Source organism: Pogona vitticeps, chromosome 1, assembly GCF_051106095.1.
Source record: "Pogona vitticeps strain Pit_001003342236 chromosome 1, PviZW2.1, whole genome shotgun sequence".
Lineage (NCBI taxonomy): Eukaryota > Metazoa > Chordata > Lepidosauria > Squamata > Agamidae > Pogona > Pogona vitticeps.
The window spans coordinates 210,789,009-210,801,401 of record NC_135783.1 but is presented as its reverse complement, the minus strand read 5'-3'; the positions used below and the strand labels follow the sequence as shown (position 1 = coordinate 210,801,401).

The 12,393-nt window shown below is 38.0% G+C and overlaps 1 protein-coding gene across 29 annotated transcripts in view; it reads right to left on the bottom strand.

Annotated features, from left to right (window-relative positions):
- BAZ2B (bromodomain adjacent to zinc finger domain 2B) overlaps positions 1-12,393 on the bottom strand; it is a 297,222-nt gene that overhangs the window by 161,625 nt on the left and 123,204 nt on the right. For 2 of the 29 annotated variants that reach the window (XM_072982532.2, XM_078376187.1), the window contains exon 1: positions 7,371-7,828. The exons of the other annotated variants lie outside the window; for them this stretch is intronic. The gene's annotated coding sequence lies outside the window, so the exon portion shown is untranslated. Of the gene's footprint in view, positions 1-7,370; positions 7,829-12,393 lie in introns of those variants that run through there. 29 annotated transcript variants of the gene reach the window in all.

Sequence of the window (12,393 nt, the reverse complement as noted above, 5' to 3'; positions counted from 1 at the left end):
CCTCATTTTAAAACCAGACTGTTTTTCTCCCACTGTTATGTCTTATTGTTCTGGGTCACTTTCTGCACACATTAAGTTGTTCTCTTTTTTTAGTGTGCTTGGTGAAAAGAGATCCCCCTTTACAATGAGTTCTCACCTCTCAAAGCATCTCACCTTCTCCACAGGGGGTGTGGTGCAGGGTTTTAGCCATAGTAAAGGTTTCTGTCAGTATGCAACTGATTCAAATACTTTCCATCACAATTCCAAAGTTCAGCCTCTGGCATCTCCAGTTTAAAAAAAGTTCTTGGGCAGAGGTGGCCTGGGTATACAAGGAGGGAGCACCACAATGTATGGGGTAAAGCATTCCCTATTCAGACCATGAGCTACCCGTTCCCAGGCAAGAAAGATTCTTTCCTATTCACTCAGGAAAGACTTCTGCAAGTCATCTTGCAGCTGCTGCAGGCAGTCATGGGACAGAAGAACCAAGCAATTTGTTTCATATACTTTATACAGTTATATCCCTACAATGAAATCTGTTGGCAGGTGTGAGTTTCACCTGCCTAGCATCTGCTACTGCTCCTCTTAAGCAAACACCATTATTAGAGAAACAACTTAAGCTGCAAAAAAACCACCACTCTTTGAGGACACTTGAGAACTCAGACAGGCTACCTCTAACAAAAATCTGCTAAAACATTAGAGAAGATAGCTTGTCTGTCTGCCTGTCTAGCAACCAGTGCACATTTACAAAACACAATTAATTTTCAGAAGTTTCAGCACCTACACTGATAACTGATCACAGGTTTGACTTTCACCTGTTGTCTCCTCAACAAATTCTAGCTCACTTCCACTCCCCTGTGGATTCCTAACATCTTAACTTGAACGCACCATGGAGCAACTAGGGCCAGAAAAATACCCAAAATAACCAAATTAAGTAATCAAGAAAGTGGGAAATAATCTGTGGATAGTTTATAGGACATCAAAGGGAAGCTTGGAAACTGTATGCCAGAAAAAGTAAGAATTATTTCCTTTGGCATGGAAAGGTTTTGTTGTTCGTAGAGAAAATGAACAGTACATACCAGCATTGCCATTTATTTTAGCATAGTGCATTGAATCAAAGCACAGCCAGTTTTAAAACTCTCAGAGACTCAAACACGCAAATATTTCACAGAGCTTCTTCGACTGTAACAAAGCTTTGTTAAAAATCAGAACAGTGTTTCTGTTCTCAAGGCAGGCTGTTTGAAATTAAGGCACAATGAACAACACAACATAGCCTGAAAACCACTTACTGTACTCTGAAGCAGCCACAGTAACTTCCCTAGAACGTCTCCCAAGTCAGCAGACTGATGACTGTGGTCTATATCTGTTTAACTGTAATTTAAATTGTGAAATGTCCGAACAAACAATGGTGTGCTAACATCTTTTTCCTTTTTGTACAAGTTTAGTTTCCTGCATTCAAAACAGACAGTTGCAGTGCTCTTTATGCAGCTTTAATATTTCTGTATCTGTCCTAGACGTGAATGAGTCATTGGGCCTTCTATTTTATTTTTAAAACACAAACTCTTGATGTTCTTGCAAGTGTAGTCATTGGTCTTTCTCCCTAGATACTAAATCAAGCTTTCCGTCACTCAACAGTCAGATGAATCCCACATAGTTAAGACTCAGTAGTTACTCAGACCAGGCCAGATTAAAATCCAATTTTTTAAAAAAAAACAAAACCACAAAGCTATAATTAAAATGTTCAAGGAAACAAAACATATACAAGAACAGGAAGGAGTAGGTTATAAAGAACCAGCCATCTGCTGTATCCAAATATCTAAGCAGGAACTACTTGAAAAGATGTTCCCTATTAATATACCAATGGATACAAACTCTGTAGCATCACAGATTGAACTGGACTGAGCTAAAGAACTAACACTTACCAAATATGCATGAAGTCCGTACATACTGACTGGGAAGGAGGATATAACACAGCTGAACTATCATGTCTCTTTATCCACTTTCAGAATGTTTGGTATATTTTGTGAAAGTGTTTATGAGCACATACACTGAATGTGCATAGACTCTACCTATGACCGAGGACCTTGATTTTTGAGAAATATGCATATAGTGGTATGACAGGGTCAACAGGGATGATTCCTAATCCTTGTGCGCATGTTAACTTTACAGACACATGAGTTCACTAGATGATCTAAATGAGAAAACTAATTACTGACAGCTTTTTAGATAATGTGTGATGTTTTGCTAGTTTAAAATATTCTAGGTAGTAGGGATTCAAATGAAATTCATAGGAAAATCCAAAATCCAAAAAGAACATTTCTTCCAGACAAGGTTGGCACAAGATATTTTGCTGCCTAAGTACCGTAAGAGCAATCCCCTCCAGTTCAAATAAAGGTGCACATAGGCCAGGCTGCAAAGGTTATTTTGGAAAACATAACATGCATCCTCCCCACCTATCTGACAGTAAAAACACAACAATAATAAGCTCAATAATGGACAATATTCTGTTCATCCATTTCAGGTGGGAGGGTAGCTTTGTTAGTTTCTCACTGCAAAAACCAACAAAAAGTCTTGCAGCACATTAAAGACTAGCAAGCATGGTTTGGCATAAGTGTTTGTGGACTGCAATCCACTTCATCAGTGTTGCGTCTGCTGAAGCTGGCTACAGTCCACAAACATGCCATACCAAACCATACCACAAGATTGTATGATGTTTCTGTTTTCTCATTAGACCTAAAATCAGCCGTCAGAGGTAGACAGTAATCTCCGCCCAACGACATAGCTAGTCCTGTTTCTGGAATATTATGTGGATGACACATGTTAAATAAATAAGCCATTTTCATTCTTCCCATTAGGAAGTTTACTATTGCAAAATTTACTCTCTACAGTAAATGGCTCAATGTTTCTGTCCTCCAGTAGATCACTTCACCAGAAGGGCAACTGTATAAATTAGAAGGAATATTCATCATTCTTCCCTATTATTGCTCAAAGTATGTAAAAACAAATTTAAATGTCTCTTAATTGATGGTCCTGAAACTGTTGGATATTTGAGAGGATTCATCCATGGAATCTTGCCTCTGTTTGTGAGCTATTCCTGGTTCCAGTCTTGGCTGAGGTATCAAAAAAACCAACTGTTCACTCTTTTGCAAAATTGATATAAATCTGGTGCGCCATTCATTAGTTGACTGTGACCTGCATGTAAATCCTGAAATAGCATTTGGGAATCTCTACCCAAATAGAGGATTGTTGCCATTATTGTTTTCAGTTTTATCAGAGTACACCCTTCTACATTAATAAACAACATGCTGAAGCATCTGAAATGTAAGATAAATATATAAAACATTTCTGTGATATAGGACAAACTTTTCCTCATCTTTGGAAGATGGCGATCAGATATAAGACAGAATGGAAGTACATGTTCATTACCCGTTTTAAGCCAACACAGTAAGAAGTTTCACCCACTTAAAAAGACAGCCCCATGGAACCAAGAAAATGGTGTGTCAGCATAGAACTTGAACAGGGTGCTGGATTAATGAAGCTCCTCCAAGATCCCACCATAAAAATGCAATTAGACATTCCTTCTCTACTAGTCTCTGGAATATTGGCAAAAAATGTTTCCTGGCCAGTAAGTAAGTAAGTAAGTAAGTAAGTAAGTAAGTAAGTAAGTAAGTAAGTAAGTAAGTATGTATGTATGTATGTATGTATGTATGTATGGTATGTATGTATGTATTTATTTATTTTGTTTGTTTGTTTGTTTGTTTGTTTGTTTTATATCCCGCCTATCTGGTAGGTTATGACCACTCTAGGCAGCTAGTAGTATGTACGTACTAGAGATGTGCAGATCTGCATGTTAATTCCAGAAGTTGTAGTCCAAAAACACAAACTCTACTATCCATTTATCCCTAAAACTACTTCTAGTTCTGGGATGACATCTTTGTTCCTAAAAATCAACAGAGATTTGCACTTCTCACTTTTGACATAATAAAGACGTTCAGAAAGAGACTAAGAAATTAGCTAAATTTTTTATTGAGAACTCCCTTTGAGGTTGTACCACCTAACACTGTGAGAGTGACTTTTCCCTACACTCTAGACTCTCATTTTTATAATCCACTAGACATGGATAATATGAATCCACTTTATTTAGGTATGTTATTGGAAGTTACTGTTTGGCTGTGAAGATTTTTTCAGCACTAAGCTTTTATATAAAGCTTCTGTGTTTAGAGACCATAAACAAATTGAACTATCTCTTATAAGAGGAGTATGGTTGCCAAAATCCTGTTCACGTAACTATGTAGCAGACGCTGATGATATCATCAGCTTCTGCTGGTAAAATCAGTGCCATGTAGTATTTAATTTATTTGAATTAAATAATTAAAATTTTATTAATTAAATACTATATACCATCATGATCACCATTTTAGATTACAAGGTTCCATAAGAAAAGCCTTTGTGAGCTTTGGGACAGAGAAGGGAAGTCATTAATTCCCCAAAACTATTGTCTCATTGCTGGTGCTAAGATTGGAATCACTGACACTGATCTAGCAGCGATTTTTTTCCTACTGTGTTTCCCTGAAAATAACACAAGGTCTTATATTAATTTGTCCTCCAAAAAACACATTAGGGCTTATTCTCAGGGGATTTTTTTTTTCATGTACAACAATCTACATTTATTCACATCCAGTCATGTAATTGTCTTCTGGTTGCTGCACAATGGTGGAGGGCAGGGTTTCACTCAACTAGGCCTTATTTTGGGGGTAGGTCTTATTTTCAGGGAAACAGGGTATTAAAGTGTTCCCACCCACCCACCCACACAAACACACACACCTCAAGGCTCATAAAGGCTTCTCCGGGACAAAAGGGTGCCCTTCGGAGCCTCAGAACCTGAAATGGGGACAGGAATTAAATTAAATTTTACTGGATGAAGCTGACATCATCATCAGTGTCTGCCACATAAAGTTACGTGAACAGGATTTTAGCCAGTGACTGGTTATCAAAGCCTACTCTATTATGATGACTGTCCTAAAAACATGTAGGAAAAAGCTAATGTAAACATTCCCCATAAAAATGACATAATAGGTAACTAATCTTCAACTGAGAAGGAACCCTGAAACAAAACAAAAAACTTTAAGCATTTAATAATAATAATCTGTATTCCATAGTGTAATGGTAAGCATCCTCAGCTCTGAATCCATATTCAATTCTATACTGTTTATACACATGTTCATGATTTTAATTTATTACATAGTATTGGATGTAGGCAGTATCAGGTTTTATTTACGCTGTTTCTCACAACAGATTCTGTAGCATATGCACCAGGCATATTTAATGCTTAAACAATAGTGGTTTTAATCCTACAATCCTATGAGCCCTAATGATGAAACAAGGCCTAGTGTCTGCTGACAGAAGTGAGGGAGGAATTTTCACCAGTTTTCCTCACACCAGGCACAGTGTGTGTGTGTGTGTGTGTGTGTGTGTGTGTGTGTGTGTGTGTGTGTGTGTGTGTGTGTGTGTGTGTGTGTGTGTGTGTGTGTGTGTGTGTGTGTGTGTGTGTGTGTGTGTGTGTGTACACACACACACACATTTCAGAGAGCTGGACAACCCTTCTAAACAAGGAAAAATGTGGCAAGGGGAGCTTGTGAGGAGGAAGTGAAATAATTAGCCACTTCTTCCATTAGCATGCCTGGAAATATTTCTTTTATGAATGGAAGTGGACAACTGGATCTAACCGAGTTTTGTAACACTAGCAACAGAAAAACTCTCCTCAGGTCAATTCAAAATTGGCTCAGCATTTACAAGCTTTCTTGGGAAGCATACAGAAAAAAAGGTTTGTCTGTTTCCAAATGTTCTCTTCTAGTTCATAATGTTGGCACATAAACACTGAACATGACTTATAATTCTAAAAGAATGGTGGTTGGTTGCCACCCAGTATTAATGACTGTTGAACACTTGGAGGTTTTTGTTTCAAATCTGAGAGAACATTTGAGGAAAAAGAAGATACAGGGTATGAAAGAGGAGCAGCCACCACATTCATGACACAAAAGTCTGGTGATAACAAGGCCTGGACAACTAGGTCATTAATAAAATTGTAATTGAGCATACAAGTAAATGTTAAAGAAGTTTTTAAGACATGTTGTTGAATTGGACCACTTCATATTCTATATCATATAATTATGAACTCAGTATCTTTTCCAATTAAATTCTCAATAATTTTGTCAAAACTAATGATCAAACCAAGTGTATCTAATGTGGCCATATTGTGAAAACTTCACTCACTTTCAAAACGTCTCTATGTTCTGTGCTGTCAAGTTGAACTGCTCTATAGTGACCCTAATAGGGTTTTCAAGGTAAGTGAGATATTTAAGGAGTGGTTTTATCAGTTCCACTCCGCCTGTGAATTTCCATGGCCAAGTGGGGATTCGAATCATGTTCTCTAGAATCCTAATTTGTCCACTACACCACAGTGGGAACCTGCTTTTATTATCTGATAATTTACTGCCCAAATCTGCATGTTTATTTGTTCCGCCTTGAGTTCAGTGGGGCTCATTTTCCACTGAGGTAAGAGTGATTAGCCCTATGTTTTTGGGTCAAATAGTTATTACAGTTCAGTTTGGCTGGACAAAATGCAACTTAGGTTTGAAGTTGATATAAAATTGCTGCCATTTTACTCCCCACCCCAAGAAGCTAACATTTGACCCACAAGCTCCACTGTTAGTTACAATGAAAAATATGAACACAACCAAATCATAATTAAGGATAAGCTTGATAATCTTTATCAAAATCAATGGAACTGAAATGATTTGGGGTGGATTACTCCTTGTATTTGGAGAAAACAAAGGCCGTATGACCTATTTGTGACCAAATTATGTATACCTTTTGCCTTGCTTTTACACTCATACAATGTTCACTATATATGAACCATATGTATTATCATGGTAAAATGTAATTTAAAAAAAATAGATTGCACTTTCATTCAGGAGTACAGTACATATGCAAAAGAATATCCCATAGATGAAAACATAAGTAAATGCCTAAACATGCCTTGTTTGTTCAACACACATGTAGAAAACAGTATGTGGCATCTCTCTTTTTTTTTTTTTTTACTATAATATATACCTGGAATGTATATATCCCTAATACACAAGTTGTAACACAGATTTTAAACGTTAGGTACATAGGTAAATACAGACATCTGTCAAAATATTTAAGCTTTTAAGTACTGAAAAAAAATTCCCTTACTTTAACAAAATATGAGAAAGCTCTTGTAAAATGAAAGCTTTTAACCTACCTTCCCATAAACATTTTAAACTGAAAATGCCCTTGTTTTAAAAAAAAGAAAAACACAGAGAGCACTTTTCCCTTCACAGACAAATAAAGATGTAATATGAACAGCTTACTGTGGATAGTGGTTTAATCAGGAAGTAGCCATTATCCTTTCGATACTGAGCAGTGACAGCTCTCCAAAACAACAAGCCGTGATATTTCTTTCTTTTCTTTTCTTTTTTTGTTCAGTTAAGAGGAATGAAAAGACCACATACTATTGTAGCCCAGCTTTACTGACCCCAGAGGTCAGCAGATGTCTATTATCAAAAGCTACCAAGGAAGTATAATCCGAAGCACATATTTACAGCGTTCTGTTTGTGGAAACACCTAAAAATCTCTCTAACACAACCTCTCTCTCCCTATGTTACTCACAAAACATGGCTGTCTTATTCAGAGATTAGCAATTATTGTAATGAGATACTGCCGGAGAGGGTCAAATAGTACTTCCTGCAGTTTGCACATCTTGATTTCCTGGTAAACAAACTGAAAGACAGGTGGAGCACTTAGATCACCAGTAAACATCCATGCTCATGTGATCAAAACCAACCCAGGTAAAATATGTGACTTGCAAAATATAAGGTAGGATTTTTTTTCCACTGAACTGTGGCAACACCCAATCTCAGACAATTAAAAACACACTCTACAAGCAAAAGAATTTTTTTCTTTGATAACAGTCCACTCTACGTTATATTATTCTCTTTCATACAAGGAAATTAAACCTTCTGAAATTTAAATAAAGCTTAAATGTTCACCAGCAATTAAAAAAACCCTGCCATCTGCCAAACTTCATTGCGAACAAGGAAGCTGTATTAGACTTAAACTAAAAACACAGCATACACATATGTGTTTCTTGGGAAAACAAATAGATACAAAAATACAAATGCCACAGACTTCCATGAAAAGGGGTTAACGCTTGAGCTTTTTCTTCCTCTTGAGAAATAAATCTCCCATTCTCTAAAATAAATCTTATTTAAAATGCCAGTAACGAAAACTACAAATTAACTTGCTGAAGTGCAATTTAAAACAACACTAAAGTGACAACAAAGTATACAGGCAATATAAAATCACTGATTTTAAGTTTTGCCAAACAACATCTGCCCAATTTTCTGTGCTAAGGCAAAGCACTCATGCCCATCACACCACAGCAACACATCAATCCCTCACAGGTAAACTGTCCATGGATAGGAATCAAAAGTAGAGGATGTCCATATCAGTGGCGTTAGCCAGTCATGTGCTAGGTCATGCAGAATCGAAACAGCCATAGGGAAAACTGCCTAACAAAATTGTCTCCAAGATCTGAAAGAGAAGTTACTGACTTGCTGATCTGACCACAGCAGTATCACATTTTAAAGAAGTTAAATGAATTAAAATGTCTTGATTGCCAGTGTACAAGCCAAAATGACTAATAACAATTATTTATAAATGTTCATTTCTGCATTAGAGACCCAAAAATATATTCAAGAACAAAAGCCTAATATCAACTTGAGTATCATTTTTATTCTTAAACACAGCATTTCCTCTTAAACTTAAACACAGTTGTTATTCAACTGATTGTTCTAGAGTTAGAAGTATACATTATGACTAGTATAAGGCTTCCAATAAAAAACACTGCCCACTGTTAGAGTACATATATGTATTATCCTTGTGTTATCCACCTGTTTACCACTACTGATTGTCCCAGCACGGATATGGTCGGGGAAACATGCAACACATCACAACATGGGTAAGTATCACACAAAGAGTTATGAAGGAATTTTTTATGAAGTTTGTTAGCATTATTTATGCACTCATACAACAGCATGCATCTCTGTACATTAAAATAATAAATTCAGGATCTGAGGAATGTACGGTTGCCCTCATCAATTCCTAGGGACACCCAGATTATCATATATGATGTGGCAGGAGATCATCACTCAACAAGGCTATTTCACTGCTATCCCTGTGGTGAGTCCAACACGAAGTTCAAGAGTAGGTGACCCTTGATCTCTACAAAAAGACAACGTGAAGAGGAGGGCTATATTACTTGTGACCCAAAACACATCAGTAGCAACGATGCATTTGTTAATATTACTATTAATATGAGGGGCCAGGATTTTAATCAGCATAGTAGCATGTGGAGCACAGAGGTTTAACCCTTCCCCCTTCAGCAGCAACTGGTAAAAATTATCCCACCTTCATGCATGCTGCTGTTTGCCTTTAAAAGGACACTAATGGAAACTTATTTCTTAAGGTGCAGTACGTGAGGTTCTGTATGATCCACAAAAGTGCCTTGCTGTCTGCAGTGCAGCTAGGGGAGAGAAGGATAGGTCTCTCCTGTCCTATACTGTGGTCTCATGAAAAGAGAGAGAGAGAGAGAGAGAGAGAGAGAGAGTTCACCTAGCATTAATTTTAAAAAAAAAACAAGCCCAGATGTATTTTCTAACAATGCATTTAATGTCACAGTTAATTTGACCCGGAGCCTGTAGAAACTAATCAGAATGAACCTTATTACCAGTGAGGGATACAAATCCAATGTGCTTTGATAGCCCAACAGATGGCAAATATACTACAAGCACTCACTCCATGAATGGAGGGCAGCTTCCAGGAAAAGGGTGACGTTCTTGCCAGAAGAAAGAAACCGTTCTGCTTCCAGTGTCCCTTGCATTAAATCATTTACAGCAAGTGAGTAGTTCTGCTAATAATTTCACCACACAATAACAGTACAGGGATACATGCTTTTGGTGTAATCTCTTTGGAGCAAACAGTAAACATTAGTCCTGTGCACAAATATGTCACAGGCAAAGAGCTATTTGGGAAACTGAAACTGTATAGGTCTTCAAGCGTAGTGGTGCAGATCTTTAAGTGTAGACGTGGGGTACAAGTCAAACCCCACCAGTGTCCCCATCACCACCAAAGGAACTCAGATCTTTATGCAGTCCATGCAAAGGTTTGAAGAGGTGCCTATAAGTGCATTCATTTACAGAGCTGGCAGCCAGGACAAATCAGGCCCCCCAATCAGGCCCCCCAATCATGGAGAAAGCACTTATAGGCATCTTTTCAGACCTTCACATCTTCAGTATGAAGATCCTGAAGGAGTCTCAAATGGGAGGCATTTGCCACCAATCCAGTCATATTTGAAGTCTGACACATTTTCAGGCTATTGTCATTTAATATAATTTTATCCGTGTGATTAGTTTTGCTAATGTCTGAGGCCAGAAAATCCCTTTTAAAAAAACCACCAAAGGCTGTGACCAGCCATATGGGAAGCACTGGGGGGGCGCATGCAGAGACCACCAGCTACTCTTTCCCCATTCCTGGTTTATGAAGTGTGTTTTAATTTTTGTCACACCTTTTAATCTTTCCACTGGCAAATCTTTCCTTTGTGTTCTTTTTTATCTGCATGTTCACGAATAATTTGTATCTTTAACCCTTACATAAATCTGCATATTCCTACATTATTTTAAGTTTGGATATAAGCAAGCAACCAAAATACCAGTAAGCCCATGATGATAACAACAAAATGATTCCATCCTCCAAAACCACTGCACTAAAAAAGGCTGCCAGCTAAAGACATAGACAAAAGAATGTATAATTGTATACTAACATTTGACAGCTCCTTTTTTCTGGCATTTCCCTTGATCACGTCCAACTTTTCTGTGATGGAGGGGAGGGGATAAGTGGGTGTGAATCACAATCAAGATGGAGAATTGACTGTTTTCTGCAGGAAGAGTAGGTCGAGGTAAAATGTATAGATCAGTGGTTCTTAACCTTTGTTACTCGGATGCTTTTGAATTGCAACTCCCAGAAACCCCAGTCAGGACAGCTGGTGGTGAAGGCTTCTGGGAGTTGTAGTCCAAAACTCCTGAGTAACCCAAGGTTAAGAACCAGTGGTATAGATCACTTTTACAGGACAGAACTGGGGTATTCTCACTATAAGCCAAGGCAGGGTCTCCAACTCCCTCTTCTAGGGAGCATATAAAATAATAATAATAATAAAAAAACCTCACAGATTTGAGACACAAATCTATAACAGCAGGTAGTAAAAACCTTATCATACCAGGAAACATTGAGAATGGGCATGGTGCATTTCAAAATAAAATTATGCTATTTAAAAATAATAATGAACACTAAATCCTCACAAAAACATTATGAACAAATATTCGAAAAGGAGTCCTGTCCACTAGAAGACATGAGAAAACAAGAAACAAAAGATGATGGAAAGGAAAAGGAAGAGGTGCATACAGGAAATATACCTAGGAAGTACCCTGTGGATGGACAAGGAACAGTCATCTTGTTGAAACACTTTCAAGTGCAATAAATAACCTGAAAAACCCGTTTCTACTGTCCTGTATCTGTGGTGACTGCCCATTTGCAGCCTGCCCATGTACTGTCCATGACATAGTACACATGTGTGCATGCACACACACAGACACAAACATACACACACAGAGGAATTGGCTGACCCCCCCCCCAAGAGACATGGTGCTCTTGAATAAATACGTAGGTTTGAGCAGAAAGACTGTTGTACTAGGGTGAAGTCACTACTTCCAGCACTGGACTTGGATTGTGAGGAAACCTATGACACCAGCTCAGGAGGTTCTTGATGTATGGCATAAACACCCACAATGAATCATTTATGTCACCAAGTTCATGCAAGCCCAACAAAATATAATTTAACTGCCACTGAAATTTTGTATACCACAGTATGGAACACCATCTAGACGGTAATGACAGATTCGTAGGGGAGTGCAAAAAAGTTATAAACAATGGGCTAGGAGAGATCACTAATTTCCTTATGAATGAGGGTCTGGTTGGAGTGGAGTGTCAGTTTCTCATATTCTAATGAGATGATGGGAGTAACAAGAGCACAGGAGACCATACAAGTTTTCAGTACCACACCCAGAGCCTTCGTAACAGCTGAAATCATTTCCGTTCACATGGAAATGTTTAATTATCCTGGGAAGATGCACTGCAAGTGTCCACACAGCAGTGGGTCAAATGACATACAATTTCTCTGCAGTACCCTCCTCCATTATTATCCTCACCCTCTTCCCCACTAGCTCCCCCCCCATTAGTTCAGCTTACAAAGTGACATAAAGACAAATTGACAAGACACAG